Source organism: Hibiscus syriacus, unplaced genomic scaffold, assembly GCF_006381635.1.
Source record: "Hibiscus syriacus cultivar Baekdansim isolate YM2019G1 unplaced genomic scaffold, ASM638163v2 tig00001980_pilon, whole genome shotgun sequence".
Taxonomy (NCBI): domain Eukaryota; kingdom Viridiplantae; phylum Streptophyta; class Magnoliopsida; order Malvales; family Malvaceae; genus Hibiscus; species Hibiscus syriacus.
The window spans coordinates 1-5750 of NW_024061902.1; positions in this window are offsets into that span (position 1 = coordinate 1).

Consider the following 5750-nt stretch of genomic DNA (forward strand, 5'->3'; position numbering starts at 1 on the left):
CCATATTATTGAAATAAGATGGCATTAGTAGCTTTGACTTGCTTTAATAAACACATTTTTTACAAATAAATTTTCTACAGGATACAAGGGTTTATAACAAATGGAATAAAATTTAAGAACGTCAATACCTTCTGATTTTGTTTTTCGTACTTATTAAAAAAATATGGCCATTGTTTATTATTTAAATATTTGTAAGTATTTTAATTAATTAGAACATTGAATAACCAAAACAAATATGATTCAAATATTTAAAATACAAAAATTAGTTAAGATATCGTTTCAATTCACATTATGCATGTTGAGCGCATTGTATTAAAAAATGAAAATTTTAAAAACTAAAAATAGATTTATTGGATGGAGTTTTCTAATGTGTATATGAATCGTATGTATTTCATAAGGTTTTTCTAATCTTTCTCAATATGATTGAAGGACAACATATGTAAAACACGTTGGAGTGCAACAATGGCATACATCTAAACTTGTCCACACAACAACGAGTTAAGTTATTCGAAAACTAAAAAAAAAATTGTGTAATGAGTACAAATAAAAATGTCTATGGGAATCTAATATCTCATTGGAAATGCTAATTTACAATGCGAGTTAATTACTCTTATGTTAATGTTTATTCACTATCCGAGTTGGATGAGTTTTAATTGTTAAAACAACATATTATAATTTTAAAAAGTAAAATTTAAATTTTATAATTTCTATTAAAAATAAATAAGCATACTTGATTTTTACTTCACGTTGTTTGTTAACATCATGGTGCATATTTTTAATAAAATAGGGCCTTAAAGTGACTATTTTTGTATGGCGATACATATGCAATACTAATTCCGATAAGAGTAGAAAATTTGTAGTTTTGGGTTTACTTAAATTCCTTTAAAATATTACTAAATATACAAATTCAAAACTAAAGATATGTTCTATTAAATTAAGATTACTACTATTTTTCTTTTTTAGTTATTGTAATCTCTATTATAGTGTTTGTAGTTTGTCATTGACACTGTTTGACCCAATTTTTTGGTTCAATTAATTCCATAAGAAAAAGAAACGGAGGATAAATGTATGTTGTTAAATTATAACTTTATCGTATAATAAATATAAATGCAATTATGTTGAAATATATAACATTTTCTTTTATTACAAACGCCTCTCAAACCCATGTCCTTTAGCTCAACCTATAAATGATAGTTTTCTTGATAACATACCTCGTTCAAAATTAATTTTACGAGCCACACTAAAGGAACAACCCAATTCTTATACAATATGGCAAGTCTCAATACTTTTTCTTTCCTAGTGGTTTTATTCAAACAATTGCTGTAGGGACAGCTATAAACAAAAATGATCGGATAATTAAGGAGAAAAACTGTGAAGCTAAAATAGGCATGCATTGCGTGATGGAAGTTTTTGACAATATTCAAAAAAGGGAGTGTTTCTGACAAGTGTTGCGGTGAACTCATCGTATTAGGAAAAGTATGCCACTTTGCACTCGTAAAGAGAACACTTGAAAATCACGTAGTCAAACACGTGAAGTCAAAGACAATCATGGAAAAGTGTTAGGACTTGGGACAATGTCTCGTATTGAGCCATTCACCCTCACCGTCCGCTTAAAGATATTGACTTGCTCCAGTTAAAAAAGGATTATAAGAAACAACAACAACAATTATGTTATTTGCTTTTGATATTGTTCCATGAACTTAAAGAGAAGCACTTAATTTTATTCGTGTCAAGTTTGATCTTACTTGAACGACAAGAAAGAAAAAATGGTCCTATCAAAACATTTGCTTAATAAAATATTTTCTATGATAACAATATCTCGCTATGCTGGCAAACTTTTCATTTAATACTACAAACCATGTCACGTCAAATATTAGACTTTTTTTATATTTTTTTTACTTTGACAAATATCAAGGTTGTATGTATTCATATTGTTCTTATAAGTAGAAATTAATAATTTGATGCAATCGTGAGAAATTTAATTAACCTCTCGCGCTAGAATTCTAAATATCATAACATATTGCAGTATCATTCTCACAAATTAAGGACATTGACTAGTTTTGTCTGATTCTTATTAAAATTAAAATATCTCAATTTAGTAAAAAAAATTATCAAAAAAGCTTGTCAACTAAACAATTTGATTCAATGATGATTTCGTATGGAAGGCAAGGACTCTTATTAATTTATAGTAGTTGTGTTCCACAGTAAGAAAGAATTATATGAAATACATAAAAGTTGAAACATGGTTGATCGAACAACTTTTTTTTACCATATTATTGAAATAAGATGGCATTAGTAGCTTTGACTTGCTTTAATAAACACATTTTTTACAAATAAATTTCTACAGGATACAAGGGTTTATAACAATGGAATAACATTTAAGAACGTCAATACCTTCTGATTTTTTTTTTTTCGTACTTATTAAAAAATATGGCCATTGTTTATTATTTTAAATATTTGTAAGTATTTTAATTAATAGAGAACACTGAAAACCAAAAATATGATTCAAATATTTTAAAATACCAAAAATTATTTAAGATAATCGTTCAATTCACATTATGCATGTTGAGCGCATTGTATTAAAAAACGAAAATTTTAAAAACTAAAAATAGATTTATTGGATGGAGTTTTTTCTAATGTGTATATGAATCGTATTATTTCATAAGGTTTTTCTAATCTTTCTCAATATGATTGAAGGACAACATATGTAAAACACGTTGGAGTGCAACGATGGCATACATCTAAACTTGTCCACACAACACGAGTTAAGTTTTCGAAAACTAAGAAAAAAAATTGTGTAATGAGTACAAATAAAAATGTCTATGGGAATCTAATATCATTCGGAAATGCTAAATTTACAATGCGAGTCAATTACTCTTATGTTAATGTTTTTATTCACTATCTGAGTTGGATGAGTTTTAATTGTTAAACAACATATTATAATTTTAAAAGTAAATATGTTAAATTTTATAATTTCTATTAAAAATAAATAAGCATACTTGATTTTATGCTTCACGTTGTTTGTTAACATTATAGTGCATATTTTTAATAAAATAGGGCCTTAAGTGACTATTTTTGTATGGCGATACATATGCAATACTAATTCCGATAAGAAGTAGAAATGTGTAGTTTTGGGTTTACTTAAATTCCTTTAAAAATATACTAATATACAAATTCCAAAACTAAAGATATGTTCTATTAAATTTAGATTACTACTATTTTCATTTTTAGTTATTGCAATCTCTATTATAGTGTTTGTAATTTGTCATTGACACTGTTTGACCCAATTTTTTGGTTCAATTAATTCCATAAGAAAAAAGAAACGGAGGATAAATGTATGTTGTTAAATTATAACTTTATCGTATAATAATATATAAATGCAATTATGTTGAAATATATACATTTTCTTTTATTACAAACGCCTCTCAAACCCATGTCCTTTAGCTCAACCTATAAATGATAGTTTTCTTGATAACATACCTCGTTCAAAATTAATTTTACGAGCCCACTAAAGGAACAACCCAATTCTATACAATATGGCAAGTCTCAATACTTTTCTTTCCTAGTGGTTTTGTTCATAACATTGCTGTAGGGACAGCTATAAACAAAATGATCGGATAATTAAGGAGAAAAACTGTGAAGCTAAAATAGGCATGCATTGCGTGATGGAAGTTTTTGACAATATATTCAAAAAAGGGAGCGTTTCTGACAAGTGTTGTGGTGAACTCATGTATTAGGAAAAGTATGCCACTTTGCACTCGTAAAGAGAACCCTTGAAAATCACATAGTAAAACACGTGAAGTGAAAGACAAGCATGGAAAGAGTGTTAGGACTTGGGACAATTGTATCGTATTGAGCCATTCACCCTCACCGTCCGCTTAAAGATATTGACTTGCTCCAGTTAAAAACGGATTATAAGAAACAACAACAACAATTATGTTTTGTGTTTGATATTGTTCCATGAACTTAAAGAGAAGCACTTAATTTATTCGTGTCAAGTTTGATCTTATTGAACGACAAGAAAGAATAAAATGGTCCTATCAAAACATTGGATTAATAAATATTATTTCTATGATAACAATATCTCGCTATGCTGGCAAACTTTTTCATTTAAAACTACAAACCATGTCACGTCAAATATTAGACTTTTTTTATATTTTTTTTACTTTGACAAATATCAAGGTTGTATGTATTCATATTGTTCTTATAAGTAAAAATTAATAATTTGATGCAATCGTGAGAAATTTAATAAACCTCCCGCGCTAGAATTCTAAATATCATAACATATTGCAGTATCAATCTCACAATTAAGGACATTGACTAGTTTTTGTCTGATTCTTATTAAAATTAAAATATTCTCAATTTAGTAAAAAAATTATCAAAAAAGCTTGTCAACTAAACAATTTGATTCAATGATGATTTCGTTATGGAAGGCAAGGACTCTTATTTTAATTTATAGTAGTTGTGTTCTACAGTAAGAAAGAATTATATGAAATACATAAAAAGTTGAAACATTGTTGATCGTAACAACTTTTTTTTACCATATTATTGAAATAGGATGGCATTAGTTTGACTTGCTTTAATACACATTTTTTACAAATAAATTTTCTACAGGATACAAGGGTTTATAACAAATGGAATAACATTTAAGAACGTCAATACCTTCTGATTTTTGTTTTTCGTACTTATTAAAAAAATGGCCATTGTTATTATTTTAAATATTTGTAAGTATTTTTAATAGAGAACACTGAATAACCAAAAACAAATATTATCAAATATTTTAAAATACCAAAAAATTATTTAAGATAATCGTTTCAATTCACATTATGCATGTTGAGCGCATTGTATTAAAAAAACGAAAATTTTAAAACTAAAAATAGATTTATTGGATGGAGTTTTTTTCTAACGTGTATATGAATCGTATATGTATTTCATAAGGTTTTTCTAATCTTTCTCAATATGATTGAAGGACAACATATGTAAACACGTTGGAGTGCAACGATGGCATACATCTAAACTTGTCCACACACACGAGTTAAGTTATTCGAAAACTAAGAAAAAAAATTGTGTAATGAGTACAAATAAAATGTCTATGGGAATCTAATATCTCATTCGGAAATGCTAAATTTACAATGCGAGTCAATTACTCTTATGTTAATGTTTTATTCACTATCCGAGTTGGATGAGTTTTAATTGTTAAACAACATATTATAATTTTAAAAAGTAAAATATGTTAAATTTTATAATTTCTATTAAAAATAATAAGCATACTTGATTTTATGCTTCACGTTGTTTGTTAACATTATGGTGCTATTTTTAATAAAATAGGGCCTTAAATGACTATTTTGTATGGCGATACATATGCAATACTAATTCCGATAAGAAGTAGAAAATTTGTAGTTTTGGGTTTACTTAAATTCCTTTAAATATTACTAAATACAAATTCCAAAACTAAAGATATGTTCTATTAATTAAGATTACTACTATTTTCTTTTTTAGTTATTGTAATCTCTTATATAGTGTTTGTAGCTTGTCATTGACACTGTTTGACCCAATTTTTTGGTTCAATTAATTCCATAAGAAAAAGAAACGGAGGATAAATGTATGTTGTTAAATTAACTTTATCGTATAATAATATAAATGCAATTATGTTGAAATATATAACATTTTCTTTTATTACAACGCCTCTCAAACCCATGTCCTTTAGCTCAACCTATAAATGATAGATAACCTCGTTCAAATTAATTTTA